At 45.9% G+C, this 16,179-nt stretch overlaps 1 pseudogene; it reads left to right on the forward strand.

The window, feature by feature from the left end:
• The first annotated feature begins 734 nt into the window (after positions 1 to 734).
• On the forward strand, positions 735 to 1,532 carry LOC137776580 (transcription initiation factor TFIID subunit 13 pseudogene; annotated as a pseudogene).
• Positions 1,533 to 16,179: the final 14,647 nt, after the last annotated feature.

Here is a 16,179-nt window from a genome sequence, read left to right on the forward strand (position 1 = left end):
AAAAACAGAAATATAGATCAATGGAACAGGATAGAAAGCCCAGAGATAAATCCACGCACCTATGGTCACCTTATCTTTGATAAAGGAGGCAAGAATATACAGTGGAGAAAAGACAGCGTCTTCAATAAGTGGTGCTGGGAAAACTGGACAGCTACATGTAAAAGAATGCAATTAGAACACTCCCTAACACAGTACACAAAAATAAACTCAAAATGGATTAAAGACCTAAATGTAAGGTCAGACACTATAAAACTCTTAGAGGAAAACATAGGCAGAACACTCTATGACATAAATCACAGCAAGATCCTTTTTGACCCACCTCCTAGAGAAATGGAAATAAAAACAAAAATAAACAAATGGGACCTAATGAAACTTAAAAGCTTTTGCACAGCAAAGGAAACCATAAACAAGACAAAAGCTAACCCTCAGAATGGGAGAAAATATTTGCAAATGAAGCAACTGACAAATTAATCTCCAAAATATACAAGCAGCTCATGCAGCTCAATATCAAAAAAAAAAAAAACAAACAACCCAATCCAAAAATGGGCAGAAGACCTAAATAGACATTTCTCCAAAGAACATATACAGATTGCCAACAAACACATGAAAGGATGCTCAACATCACTAATCATTAGAGCAATGCAAGTCAAAACTACAATGAGGTATCACCTCACACCTGTCAGAATGGCCATCATCAAAAAATCTACAGGCCCTGGAGGTGGCTGGCTGCTGGGATGGCAGATGAAGAAGAAGACCCCACCTTTGAGGAAGAAAATGAATAAATTGGAGGAGGTGCAGAAGGTGGACAGGGTAAAAGAAAGAGACTTTTTTCTAAAGAATTACGGTGTATGATGTATGGGTTTGGGGATGACCAGAATCCTTATACTGAGTCAGTAGATATTCTTGAAGACCTTGTCATAGAGTTCATCACTGAAATGACTCACAAGGCAATGTCAATTGGAAGACAAGGTCGGGTACAAGTTGAAGATATCGTCTTCTTGATTCGAAAGGACCCAAGAAAGTTTGCTAGGGTTAAAGACTTGCTTACTATGAATGAAGAATTGAAACGAGCTAGAAAAGCATTTGATGAAGCAAACTATGGATCTTGACACCTTTTGTACTTTCTGAAGCTTCATTATTTTCTGGGGAAACCATATTTAATAACTATATTTTCCACAGTAAGGTTCTGATATCTAGCCATGTCAATGAAAGATAGAGAACCACAAAGTTTTCAGTCTTTATTTTCATGTCTTCAATTTTAGAGTGTTATTTGAGCCTTTAATTGCCTGCCATTATATTACCATACTTTGAATTACTTACTGGATTTTAATGACCACATGTACGTCAAAGTACCTTGCAAACCATTCAGTTCCTTCTGATTTTTTGCCATTGTAGGCTGTACTGTGGCTGTTTAATATGTGAAATCTAAATGGTACCTTTGATAGCTAAGACATGTGTTTCATGTTTCTAAAGTTTTTAGATTACAGTAGTCTAAGTTATTAAAAGATAGTGAACTGGTTTGTGTTTCTTTTAAGGAGAAAAAGAAAATACAGCCTTTTTAAAGAGTGTTTATTTGTCTTAAGATAATTTGTTTTAATACTCTTCTTTAGATAATGAGTGATTTTTTTGATTTTAATTTTTTTATTTTTTGAGAAACTAAAAGTTTCCTATGAATGCTTCTGTGTTGGAAGACCTATTTGATTTAAAATCTTTGGGGCTTATACTGTTTGTCAGGTTTTAAGAGAACTCATTTCCCCAGGTCAAATTAAAGCTTCTAAATATAAGTGTTTTCAGTAGCAGGAATGGCATTGCTGAAAAAGCTGATGGTAGGATAAGCATTTGGGGTAGTGTTTTACTAACATATTTGTTAGTACTTGTTCATTGTGGAAACGTGTACTTGACTAAGACCATGTGTGGCTATGGAAACCACTTTTGTAGTTCAGCATATACAGGTTTTTTGTGTATTTAGCTTACTGTATTATTCTTGCACTTAGCGTAAAGTAAGGATTTAAAATTGCATTTAAGGGGATCATTGGATATTACTGTTTGTGAAACTGAATGTTTTGTGTGCCGCTTATAAACATTATCTATGAATCAGTACTTAGGAAAATTTTACTTAACCTATCAATATAAGGAATAAAGTATGAAAAATTAAAAAGATTAAAAAAAATCTACAAACAATAAATGCTGGAGAGGGTGTGGAGAAAAGGGAACCCTCCTGCACTGTTGGTGGGAATGTAAATTGATACAGCAGCTATGGAGAACAGTATGGAGGTTCCTTAAAAAACTGAAAATGGAACTACCATACAACCCAGCAATCCCACTACCGGGCATATACACTGAGAAAACCATAATTCAAAAAGTCATGTACCACAATGTTCATTGCAGCACTATTTACAATAGCCAGGACATGGAAGCAACCTAAGTGTCCATCAACAGATGAATGGATAAAGAAGATGTGGCACATATATACAATGGAATATTACTCATCCATAAAAAGAAACGAAATTGAGTTATTTGTAGTGAGGTGGATGGACCTAGAGTCTGTCATACAGAATGAAGTAAGTCAGAAAGAGAAAAACAAATACTGTATGCTAACACATACATATGGAATCTAAAAAAAAAAAAAAAAAAAAAAAGGTTCTCATGAACCTAGGGGCAGGACAGGAATAAAGACACAGACAACGTAGAGAATGGACTTTGAGGACTTGGGGAGGGGGAAGGGTAAGCTGGGACGAAGTGAGAGAGTAGCATTGACATATATACACTACCAAATGTAAAATAGGTAGCTAGTGGGAAGCAGCTGCATGGCACAGGGAGATGAGCTTGGTGCTTTGCAACCACCTAGAGGGGTAGGATAAGGAGGGTAGGAGGGAGATGCAAGAGGGAGGGGATATGGGGATATACGTATGCATATAGCTGATTCACTTTGTTATACAGCAGAAACTAACACAACACTGTAAAGCAATTATACTCCAATAAAGATGTTAAAAAGAAAAAAAACAGAAACAGACTCACAGACATAGAGAACAGACTTGTGGTTGCCAAGGGGTAGGGGGGTGGGGGAGGGATGGATTGGGAGTTTGGGATAGTAGATCCAAACTGTTATATATAGGATGGATAAACAACAAGGTCCTACTGTATGGCACAGGGAACTATATTAAATATCCTGTGATAAACCATAATGGAAAAGAATATGAAAAAAAAGAATGTCTCTATGTATATAATTGAGTCACTCTACTGTACAAAGCATTGTAAATCAACTATACTTCAAAAAAAAAAAAAAAAAAAAAAGGTCGTCTCTTTTGGAGAGCTGCTAGAAACGCCGGGGCCACACTGGGCAGATCATACATCATTCAGGCATGAGGAAGTTTCAGTAACATCAAAGTTCTCAAGCAATTAGAGGGTCGGCCTCTCTGTTCAGCTCCGGAGACCTAAGGGGCTGGCAGCTGTGACTCTCCGGAGATGAGCCTCGTACCATATCCCAGTCTGTCTTCAAACTCCAAACGCAATCAGGGGCTGGATGACAGGTCTAAAGGCAGAGGTAGCTTAAAACTTTTCCCTATGTCAACCCAGAGGGACTGTCATAACTCAGAAACTGCTGGACCGGAAGGTGGCCTTTGCAGAGGGTGGCGAGGATGACATGGAGACAGAGCCATTGAGAGGTGGGGGGAGACCCAAACGTCTCCTCTGCGAAGGGAACCTGGAGGGCAGGGCAGACCTATGCCCCACGTATGCAGAATTGCTGTACTCCCCCAAAAGGGCCAGGTTTCCCCATCCTCAAGGGCTTTGCTTAACCCATGTTCTTGGTTTAGAATGCCTTCTTTCCCTTTCACCTGGCTAATTTCTATTTATCTTTTAAATTCAGTACAGGTGTCATCTCTTCCAGGGAGCCTTCCTTGAATACACCCCCCTATGCTCCCATAGCCTCTGCGCTCCCCCATCATAGCTATTGGTTTGTATCTCTTCTTCTCTGGCCTGACAACTCCCTGAGGACAGTGGCCATGGCTGTGTCTTACACGTTCTTGTGTTCCTAATGCCTACCGTGGTAAGTATTCAGTAAATGTCTGTTGAATGCATGAATGAAAAATTAAATGAATGAATGACTACATGGAGTTTCCATGACAATGATTCTCCAAGTGTGTTTGCCTCCAGGGGACATTTGGCAATGTCTGAAGACTTTTTTTTTTGTCTGTCATGACTGTGGGGAGGAGGGGGAGAGGGACCAGGGATGCTATTAAATATCTTACAATGTACAGGACATGCCCCCAGCCCCCTTCTTGCCCCATATAAAGAATTATCCAACCCAAAATGCCAATAGCTCTGAGGTTGAGAAATTCTGCTGTGTGTCAGGTCCTGCATCCACTGCTGTAGGAAATGGGAAAGAAGGCAAAAGCACAATCCCTGCCCCTAGTAAGTTTATAGTCTGGCAAAGCACATAAGAGCAACATCTGAGCAACCACTAGAAAAAAGAATAGGACAGAAACATTTATTGAACACCCCCTAGCATCAGGCACTGTGCATAGCTCTACCCTGTCAAAATCCTACTTATCCTTCAAAATCCAGCTTAAATATCACCACCTCCAGGTAGCCTTCCCTGACGTCCCAACCCAGGCTCAGTCTGCCCCTTCTCTCTGCTGCTGCAGTTTCCATTGTACCATCCTGTAATTATTTGTATACATGACTGTCTCCCCTCCAGCCTGAGGACAGGGTCTGTGTCCTAATTGCCTTTATTTTTCTGGTTCCTGGAGAATAACGAGTGGTTTACTAAATGTTTGGGGAAATGAATAGCAGAAACAGAACTATTGCAGCCTTCAAGCCAACAGTGGGGTTTCCCTGCCTTCTGGAACCTGGGAGAGGCCTGTGTAAGGACCACCACCGCTGAGATGCCCAGGGGTACAGGTGAGATCCACCCCCAGTCATGACTGGCCACGGAAGAGGAAGGCTGTTCTGGGCTGTCACTACTTTGTCACTGACTTGGCTGCCAAGCCAGAGACCAAGACGTTCTCCCAATGAGCCCGTCAACTAACAAACTATAAATTAAAAAGGAGAAAAAAAAAAAGGTCTTCTAATTCCGACCCACTCTATTTTTCACTCGCAGCTGCTTGGGAGGGAATGCACTGTGAATTTCAGATGGAACATTTCTTTGGCTGAAGCTCCCCTCTCTCTGCCTGCCCCATCATTTCCCTCCTCCAGGGTCCAGCCTGGTGGGAGCCCAGGGAGCATGGGCTTTGGGGTTTGAATTCTGGCTCTGCCACTTCTTAACCATGTCTCTCTGCACCTTCCTTTCCTCACCTATAGAATCCTAATATCTTAGCAGTTCCGGGAAGCACTGAGGCCTTTGGGGTGAAAGGTTCTCCATTGCCCTCCACGCCAGCATCTCCCAAGTAGCCACAGAGGATCTGAAACCACCTACAGGATGCTTTTAGCTCAAAAGGGAGGCAGGACTTCTGATCCCTGGAAAGGAGCCTCCCCATCCTAGCTCCCAATCCCCAATCCTTCTCCCTCAATATTCCCTTCCAACCTTTAGAGAATATTAACACTCTGATCTGTCTAAGATAAAGGGCTCTCAAACATCACTGAGCCATGCAACTCCCCCACTGCACACATGAGGAAACTGAGGCTCAGAGAGGGGAAGAGAGCTTAGCTGGGCCACACAAAGAGGGGTGAGAGGTGCTGGGCCCCTGGGCCTCACTCGGTATGCTTCATTTTCCCTTTCATAGTTATAACAATGGCATATAACATTTGTTAAGTGCTTGCTAATGTGCCAGGCACTGAATTATCTTAACAACTTGTGAGGAAAAAAATACCCGTAAAAGGGAAAATGGATAAACTGAACCTCATTAAAATTAAGAACTTCTGCTCTCTGATAGACACCATTAAGAAAATGAAGACAGGGCTTCCCTGGTGGCGCAGTGGTTGAGAATCTGCCTGCCAATGCAGGGGACACGGGTTCAAGCCCTGGTCTGGGAAGATCCCACATGCCACGGAGCAACTGGGCCCGTGAGCCACAATTACTGAGCCTGCGCGTCTGGAGCCTGTGCTCCGCAACAAGAGAGGCCGCGATGGTGAGAGGCCCGCGCACCGCGATGAAGAGTGGTCCCCACTTGCCGCAACTAGAGAAAGCCCTCGCACAGAAACGAAGACTCAACACAGTCATAAATAAATAAATAAATAAATAAAAGAACGTGAATTTCTTAAAAAAAAAAGAAAATGAAGACAAGCCACAGATGGGGAGAAACTATCTGCATATCTCATATCTGATAAAGAATTATAACCAGAATATAAAAATGATTCTCAAAACTCAATAGTAATAAAATAAGTAATCCCCCAAAGGGGGCAAAATATTTGAACAGGCACTGTGGCACCCAAAAGATACATGGATGGCAAATAAACTCATGAAATGATGCTCAACACATTAGTCATTAGGGAAATGCAAATTAAAATCACAATGGACACCCTGACACACCTACCAGAATGGCTAAAAATAAAGACAGATAGTAGCAAGTGTTGACAAGGAAAAGAAGCACCTGGAACTCTCATATGTATGTGGTGAGATATAAAATGGTACCACTTTGGAAAACAGAAAGTTTTTTAAAAAGATAAATGTATACCTACCATGTGATTAAGAAATTCTACTCTTAGGTGTTTATCTAAGAAAAATGAAAACCTATGTCCATATAAAGACCTATACACTTGTTCACAGCAGCTCTATTCATAATAGCCCCAAACTAGAAATGACCCAACTATCCATCCATGCGTGAATGGATAAACAAACTGTGGGTCATTCGTATGATGGAATGCTGCCTGGCAAGAAAAAGGGATGATCTCTTGATACCCACAAAAACATGGATGAATCTCAAAAAACAAAATACCGAGTGAAAGAAGACAGATTAAAAAATCAGAGTACATGTTACATGATTCCATCTATAGAAAACTCTAGAAAATGCAAACTAATATATAGTGACAGTGGCAGCCTGGAGAAGATGAGGGGAAGGATGAGAGGGAGGAATTTTTTACAAAAGGGCATGAAAACTTTTTAGGGGGATCGATGTGCTCATTATCTTGATTGTGGGGATGGTTTTATGGGTGTATGTGTATCTTGAAACTTATCAAATTATACATTTTAAACATGTGCAGTTTATTGAATGCCAGTTATACGTCAATAAATCTAGCAAAAAAAAGGAAACCTATGAGGAGTAAAGCAATGGTGTTTTACTCCTATTTTATAGTATAAACTGAGGCTCAGAGAGGTTAGGTCACTTGCACAGGATCACCCAGCTAGTAAGTGGTGGAGTTGGGATTCAAAGCCAGGATGTGGTGACTAAGAAGTCCCACTTCTCGATCGCCAGGCCAGTCTGCCCTCAGCTCCCAGTGGGTCATGTTATCTGTCATATTGTTCATAAGGTGAGAGACAGAGAAATAGTGAGAACAAGAGAGGGAGAAACACACACACACACACACACACACACAGAGAGAGAGAGAGAGAGCGTATGTCTTTTGGAATTCCTTCCTCCCATCCCTCTCCACCCCACCAGCTTCCCCAGGCTACCATGGATCTGCTTTCTGTTACTATGCATTAGTTTGCATTTTCTACCATTTTATATAAATGGAATCATGTAGTGTGTAGTCTATTTTTTTTGCTCTGGCTTCTTTCACTCAGTATAATGGTTTTTGAGATTCATCCACATTGTTGACAGAGGTGGGGGGGAGGGAGGGAGGGAGGGAGGAAGGGACAGGGAGAGACAGAGAGAGACACCTGAGGAGAACAGGGGAGTCGGTTTCCCTAAACTCACCACTCTCCCCACAACCGCTCCTGACCCTATATAACACTGTACAGGGCACCCACCCATCCCACACTGTCCCTCCTGCCTGAGGTGCCACCACCCCTCTCCTGGCTGATTAGTAACTGGGGGCTGTGCTCCCCAGAGTCTGGACTGACCAGCATCGAAGCCCGTCCCCCCGAGCTTCTTCCCCGGGCGCCTGGCGTACTGGGGTGCCCCCTGGATGACTGGGCTACCTTCGGGTCCTGCCTCCTTTCTTTCCACCTCCCCTCCCCTGCTAGCCAGCCTGTCTTCACTTGGTGCCTCCCAGGCTGGGGAGGCTTCCCTGCTCCTGGGTCCTGACAACCAGGCTTCCCAAGGTGGTCGGAGGGGGTCCTTAAAATGTCAAATGGTGGCCCCGTGCCCCCCTCATGGCCTCTGGTTGCACTGAGAATAAGATCAAACTCCTTCACTGGCCTCAGAGCCCCATGTGGATGGCTCCTCCCAGCTTCCCAGCCCTGCCTCCTGCATTCCTATCCTCATTCCCAAGCCTGGTCCTCCCTCCTGGAACCCTCTTCTCCCAGATCCCTGTGCAGCCGGCTGCCCCTCATTGCCCAGGCCTCAGCTCAAAGAGCACCTTCTAAGAGGGGCTCCAGACCACCTTTGTTAGATATCACACATACATGCCCCCAACGCTCATGATTACAACCCACTTGCTTTGTAGTGGTCACAATCTGAAATCACCCCGCTTATTTGTGGGTTTTCTCGTTTGTCATCTGCATCCTGTGTTTAGATCAGAGACTTGTATGTACTAAGCACTCAGGAAATACAGGTGCAGTGAGGAAGGGGTGTCTGATCTGGCACATTCACCCCAAGCTTGGAGAAAAGCTGTGTGACATTGGTCCAAGTACTTAACTTCTCTGAGCCTCAGGTTGCTCATCTATAAAATGGACATAATAAACTTCCCTTCCCCATGGTGTTGGAAGGCATGGGGCCGAGCACAAGGAGTGCTATTAATACATGATAGCCCCCTTTATTAGTAGTATTATTTCTTCTTTGGTTGTGAGGGGTGGGTAGATGGACTTGGGAAGTTACTACAGGACCCTCTGAGCCCCCAATCCCAGACAAGCATCCACCTTCCATCTGCAAGGATGTTCTGGGGAGAATCGCTCCACACGACAGGATGAGGCAGCTCCCAGAAGAGGCTGCATCTGAAGAGAGTGAGCGAGACGGCCCTGATGAAGAGACCCCGTGAGAGACAAGGGGAGATTTCAGACAATCTCTAATTTGTATTCTCCACTCGACGCAAAAGGACACTGCATCTCTAAAAAGGGAACAATCGGAGATTAGGGAAGATTGCTGTGAGAGAAAACCTTGTTTAAATCTATTACTGAACAAAAATGGTCTGTGGGTTTGGAATGGAAAATTTGTGTTTCTGGTCCCATCTTAGATTAACCCGTGGCAGAGCGCCACTGAGTCCATGAGGGGGTGCGTGGGGGAGGACAGAGTCTAATGGCTGATATTAGACACCGTTTCTAAAACCCCTGTGCTGAGAATGAAACTGCTGTATCCCTCTGAAGTGCCAGACCACTACCTGACATGGTCATCCCCATTTTACAGATGGGGAGACTAAGGCTTACAGGGATGCAGTAGCTTGGGCAAGGTGATACATTCAGGGCAGAGCAGGCTGAGATGTGAACTCATGTCTCTCTCTTTCCAGAGTCTGAGCTCCTGGCATATGCACAGATGTGTGTGTGTGTGTGTGTGTGTGTGTGTGTGTGTGTGTGTGTGTGTGTGTGTGTGTGTGTGTATGTGTGGGCACATGCATGTGACTTAATGACTTTTAGGGCAGGAGGGATCTCAGAGGTCAGCTCATAGGGCCACTTCCTTTCATAGATGGGGAAACTGAGGCTTGACTGAGGGAAGGAATTTTCCTGGGAACTTGCCCAACTGATGCTAGAAGGATTTCAGGAATTCTGATTGAACGCGTGCCTACTACTAGGTGCCAGGCACCTTGCTAAGGCTTCCCATTGATCTCCTCATCCACGCCATGAGGAGGAAGGCACCATGAGCCCATTTGACAGCTGAGGAAACTGAGGTTCAGAGAGGCTAAGTCATTGCTCAAGGTGGCGGAGTAAGGAGGTGGCAGAGCTGGGATTCAACCCCAGGTCTCTCCGAGTGCTTCGTGGAGTGCTGTCTGGGGACCTTCTGGCAGGCAGCCCTCCTCCCCATACATGTGTCCCCCAGGGCACAGGACACCAAGCTGGCTCCCAGGGTCTTCCATCTCCCCCACACCTGCTCAGGTGAGGGCTAAGGGCCAAAGCTGGGCTTGGAATTGACCTTGACCGGCGGCCACTTGCTTAGCCACAGGGGCTGGAGCTTCTGCCCCATGAGAGCAGGGGAGCCCAGAATGGTTTCTGTCTCCACCAAGATGCAGAGTGAGATGGGAGGCGGGGTGGGTGATGGATGACCTGCTCTGGAGCCATTAGCTTTGAGGCAACACTGAGGGGTGAAGAGAACCAATTTGGGCAACGAATCTACCTCCAGGGCCATTCTTCAGTGGAGTAGAAACTGCACCCATCGTGCAAACTCACGCTGACAATGACTGCTGGTCAGACAGAGGGGTCCCTTAGAACAGAAAACCCTGCAGAGCTTTCCCAGCGCACTGGGGATAGAACTAACTCCTGTGGAATCTAAAAAAAAAAAAAAAAATGACACAAATGAACTTATTTACAAAACAGAAATAGACCCACAGACATAGAAAACAAACTTATGGTTACCAAAGGGGAAAGGGATAAATTAGGAGTTTGGGATTAACATATACATACTCCGATATATAAAACAGATAATCAACGAGGACCCACTGTAGAGCACAGGGAACTATACTCAATATTTTGTAATAACCTATAAGGAGAAGAATCTGAAAAATAATATGTATATGTATAACTGAATCACTTTGCTGTACACCTGAAACTAACACAACACTGTAAATCAGCTACACTCCAATCAATCCATACTAACTCCTAGCCTGGCCTGGGGGTGACTGGTCCCCCCAGGTTCCTCGAACACCCCAAACTTGTCCCTTCCTTAAGACCTTTGTTTTCACGGCTCCCTTCCCTAGAATATCCTCCCCAGTTCTTTCCGGGGCTCCCTCCCTCTCTTTACCCAGGCCTCTGCTTTAATGTCTCTCTGGAGCCTCTCCTGGCCTCTCTGGTCACTGGTCACTCCGATCAGTTTCCATTTCACTTTTACTGAAGGATTTTCTTCAAAGTCCTCATTCCAGTTGCATTTTCTATTCCTCTAGCTGTATGTTTCATGTTTCTTATCTGACTTATTCCATTAGAAGAGAAGGGCCACGAAGACCGATATCTTGCCCATCTTTCTCACCCCTGTCATCCCAGCACTCAGCCCCAGGCCTGGCACAGAGTTGGTGTTCGATAAATGTCTGTTGAATGAATGCATGACCTGCCCAAGCTCCCACAGCACATGAGAGATGGTATAATCAGGGCCAGCTGCATGGGGGAGAAACCCTTTTCTGTCTTTTCTACCTTTATGATCAAGGAACAACCCTCAAGTCGTTACCTTCCTCCTCACTCAGTTTCCCCAGTCGCAAGCAGGGGCTTGGTGACACTATTCTCATGGGCCACCAGCTCTGATTCTGGAATCGTTGAAACGGCAGGTTCTTGCCTTAGTCATCCTTGGCACTGTAGCCTGTGGGCTGAAGTGGAGGACTGCCTGATCTGGGGACGCCAATGCCAGGGCCACAGCTCAGCCTGGCTCCTACGTGGGCACACATCTTCATGGCAGCCGAGGGCTTTGTACATGGCTTGTCAGGGGCTGCACCTGGCAGCTTATGGCCAAAAGCGATACTGTGTGCATTAAGAACAAGTCCAGGGCTTCCCTGGTGGTGCAGCGGATAAGAATCCGCCTGCCAATGCAGGGGATATGGGTTCGAGCCCTGGTCCAGGAAGATCCCACATACCACGGAGCAACTAAGTCCGTGCGCCACAACGACTGAGCCTGCGCTCTAGAGCCCGCGAGCCACAACTACTGAGCCCACGTGCCACAACTACTGAAGCCCGCGTGCCTAGAGCCCGTGCTCCGCAACAAGAGAAGCCACCGCAATGAGAAGCCCGCGCACCGCAATGAAGAGTAGCCCCCGCTTGCCGCAACTAGAGAAAGCCCGCGTGTAGCAACGAAGGCCCAATGCAGCCAAAAATAAATAAATTTATAAAAAAAAAAAAAAAAAAGAACAAGTCCAGGGCAGAGAAGGAGGGCTTAATTTAGTGAGGTTTGTTTGGGCTTTTGTCATCTTCTGGAGCATCTGCAGGCCTGACTTGCCTAGCCTGGCAGAGCAGGGGGCATTGATAACCACCTGCACCTGGCTTTGTACAGCCCCAGCCAGGTGGCGATGAAAGGGCTTCTTACGTTCTCTGTCCTGGCAGCACATTTGAATCACCTGCAGAACCTTGCCATCCCTCATTCCCCATCGCCAGAGAGTCTGTCTCAACTGATCTGGGGTGGGACCCAGACCTTAATGTTTTGTAAGAGCTCCCCAGGTGATGCTGAGGCGTAGCTGCAGTTTAGGACCACTGGTTACCTACATTGAGGCAGCTGAGTCAGGATCACCTGGAGGATGCTTGTTAAATCACAGATTGCTGTGCATCACCCCAGACCTGCTCAATCAAAATCTCTGTGGGCAGCGGGTGGGGTCCAAGAGTCTACATCTTCTAATAAGCAGGGGGATGGTTATGCACATTCATTATTTTGATTGCTTTTTTAAAAGTTTTATTGTGGTGTAACCGACATACAATAAACTACATATTTAAAGAGTACAGTTTGATATGTTTTGATACACCTACATCTGTGAAACCATCACTGCAGTCAAGATAGTGGAGCTATACATTTTCCCCCGAGGTTTCTGCGTATGCACCTTAAACTTTGAACTTTACTGGCTCAGAAGAAAAACTCAAGCAGGCGAGCACAGTAATTAAGAGGGCAGAGTCTGGCTTCTGAGAGAGTTGGGTTCCTGTTCTGGTGCTGCCATGTACCAGCTGTGGGACTCCAGGGCACTTGCCTCCCCTCTCTGAGGCTCAATTTCTTCATTGTGATGGTCCCCAATTCACAATGTTATTGGGAGCATTGAAGGAGATGTTTGGAGAGCACCTTGCTGAAAGCCCCCAATCAGCACCGCCATTAATATTAGACCCACCATCACCTCCACTCTCATGGCGGGCTGAGAGGAGGGGGCAGAACTGGGAAGGAGAGAGATACTTGGGAAGGGTGAGGGGTGCAAACGGCTGAGTGGTCTTGTCTTCTCCACTGGGTGCCCAGGGCCTGGTACCATGCTGGCGCGTACTTGGCTTTCAATAAAAATGGGTGAAGTGACAAATGGCATGCTGCCCAGCATTTACGGGACATTGGGGTGGGGGTGGGGTGTTGTAAAGCCTTATCTTTCCTCCCTGACTCCGCCCACACCTTCATTCACCTTCTCTCCCAACCACATTCCCCATCTCTGGTTTGGGTCACAAGCCTGCAAGCCTGGCCCTCCATCTCCCCAGACTCTTATTTTTTTCGGAACATGGTTACTTCCTCGGGAACACCTACATCTATTTTCTAGCTCATTCGTTTCTCTTCAGAAGAGTTCATTTGTTTGTGCTTTTGCTCATTTAGTCCATTGTTCGGGCAGGCAAGAATCTGCATGTAATCATGTCCGCACCTCTGCAGGAGCGTGCCTGTGTTATCCTAGCGCTTGGCCCCACGGTGGGAGCACCAATAAAGCTTGTTAACCAAGTGAGCAGAGAGGAAGCCGGCTCCCTGCCCCCGTGCTGTACCCAGGAACAACTTTACCAATGCATCTGATTCTTCCCTGTTCTCCGCTCCCAATAAGTCTGGGGTCTCTGCCCCTCCCCTGGTCATTGGCACTTCAACTTCACCACATGTTCGTTTGAATCTTTTCTCACCAACCGAGCTGTCAAATCCTGGAGGGCAGAAGCCACCCTGCAGACCTTGGCCCCTGAGTGCCTATCACAGAGTCTTGTATATAGTCAGCACTCAGAGTGGCAGGTGGAGGTGACAGAGGCAATCACTCATAATCATAATACCATCAACTCCCATTTATTGAGCTTCTGGTACTTTCTACACATCACCTCATTAGACCCGCAGATGAGGATGATGTTATTTCCCTGGTTTTCCACTTGAGGAAACTGGGGCTCAGAGAGGTTAAGTGGCCACACAGCCATCAACAGCGGAGCAGAAATCAGAGCCTGGATCTACTGGACTCCAAGGATAGTGCTCTCTCCATCCACTCATTCAGTATACATTGCTGAGTGTATGTGCCAGGCTCCATGCTAGGGATGTGTGCAGAGCAAAAATATTCACAGTTCATGTCTTTATGGAGCTTGTATCAGTTAGAATCTTATGGAATAAGGTGCAAGTCCTATGGAATTAACTCAGCTACTGCTAGTCGCACGAAGCCACAGCCCATGGCAATAAGAGGTCAGTGGTAAGTGGACCAGGGCTGATCCAGCCACCCAACAGTGGCAGCAAGAAACCCCAGCTCCTTCTTTCTGCTCTCCCATCTTTGTGTGACTCCGCTCTTCATGGCTGAAAGATGACTGCTGCAGCAGTCTTCACTGGGTTTGTACTCTAGCCGGGGACAACAGGAAGAGGCAAAAGGGCAAAGGGCATCCAAGTTGAATCTGTCCTCTTTGGAGAATCTTTCCTGGAAGTCTCAACAGCACCTTCTGCTTGCATCTCATTGGCCAGTGTCACATGGCCATTCCTACCTGCAAGGAATTCTGGGAATTCAACCATAGCAGAGAACGGCTAGAGAGGACGGGAGTGGGCTCGGTGTTGGGTAAATCCGTCGATAGTTTCAGCCACAGAGTTCGGGCTGATTTTAACAGAATAATCACAGAAAAAAATGATGGTGCAATTACTAGCTGAGATAAGGGCTCTGAAGGAATGAAATATGATGCTCTGAGTATATTTAAGTTTCTGATTTCAAAGGCAAAGCGCACACAGTTGCTTTGCAGAATTGATGCTTGAGCTGGAATTTGAAGGATGACTGGGTGAACTTGGTGAAGGTAGGAAGGAAGTATGTTCCAGGCTGACGGAACAGCTTTTTGCAGCGGTGAGAGGTGGGCAGGGACCCAGACCCTACTGGGAACAGTAGATTATATTCATAATTTTAGTCTTTATTCTGAAAGCAATGGGGAGCCACAGAAGTGTTTTAAAACAGGCAGGTGGCGTTGGCAGATCTGTGTTTTGCAAAGATGGCTGTGGCAGCAGTGTGGAGAATGGATTGAAAGTTGGAAACCAGAAGACCAGCAAGGGGACTGTTGCCATTGGCCGTGTGAGAGCTGATGGTGGCTACAACTCAGATGATGGCAGCAGGGATGGAGAAAAAGTGAGCAGCTTGGAGAAATATTTAGGAGGCAAAAAGGACAGGATTTGGAAATGGATTGGATAAGGGGAATGAGGGAGAGCGAGGAGTAATAGATGACTTCCAAGTTTTTGTCTCGCTCAAGCGCCCATATGGCAGCACCATTCACTAAGCCAGCAAATACTACAGAGAGGGGACCAGGTCTGTGGCATGCAGGGGCGTGGGGGGGAACAGTGGCTTGAGGAGTGTGAGCCGAGTGAAGGGTTGGTACCGTGTTAGAATTAGAAGCCATCCTTTCTCGGCAAATCCTTCACCTTTCAGGCAGCCACACTTAGCCCCGTTTGTCCCTAAATGCAGCTGCTTCAGGGTTCTTGTTGAGTCCCATTTCCTTACTTTCTGTCCAGATTGCAAATTGCCACTTGGGATGGCAACAATTTTCCTCAAGTGCATCCCTAATCCCTCTTTCTCCTGATGCATTACCCCAACATGGCTAAAAGCATCACCTTGTTGGTTCTCTTCCTTCCTGGAGTCACTTAATAGCTTAGCTATGGATGCTGGACCAGGGTCACTGTCTATTTCTCCTTTTATATGTTCAGCTTGTCCTTGAAAAGACCCCTCACCCTCCTTCTCAAAATCAGCCAGCCCTGGAGTCTAATGGCTTCTGACAGGCTGAGTGATCCCACTGTTCGAAACCAGTAATGTAGGAGCACGCACTGGCTTGGCAGTGGTTGTGATTCTTATCGTTATGTGGATGGCATCGATTAGGGGAAGCAAGCCAATCTCTCTGACTGAGTCAGCTTCCTGACCACTGACAGGCTCATCCTGTGCTTGGCGTGACAAGCTGTCTATCCCACAAAGTTCCTGCTAGCCATGCAAAGTTCCTGCTAATCAGAAAACTGAAATTGCTTGAGTCTGGGATAAATTGGAGCATCCTCTGATGCCCTGAATTGTAGGACAGCTGGGACAAATCTTTTCAAGCAGCTTTAGAGTCATTCCACCACAAACTCTTCAAAGCATTGATTTGTCCCC

This window comes from Eschrichtius robustus, chromosome 14, assembly GCF_028021215.1.
Source record: "Eschrichtius robustus isolate mEscRob2 chromosome 14, mEscRob2.pri, whole genome shotgun sequence".
In the NCBI taxonomy this organism is placed as follows: domain Eukaryota; kingdom Metazoa; phylum Chordata; class Mammalia; order Artiodactyla; family Eschrichtiidae; genus Eschrichtius; species Eschrichtius robustus.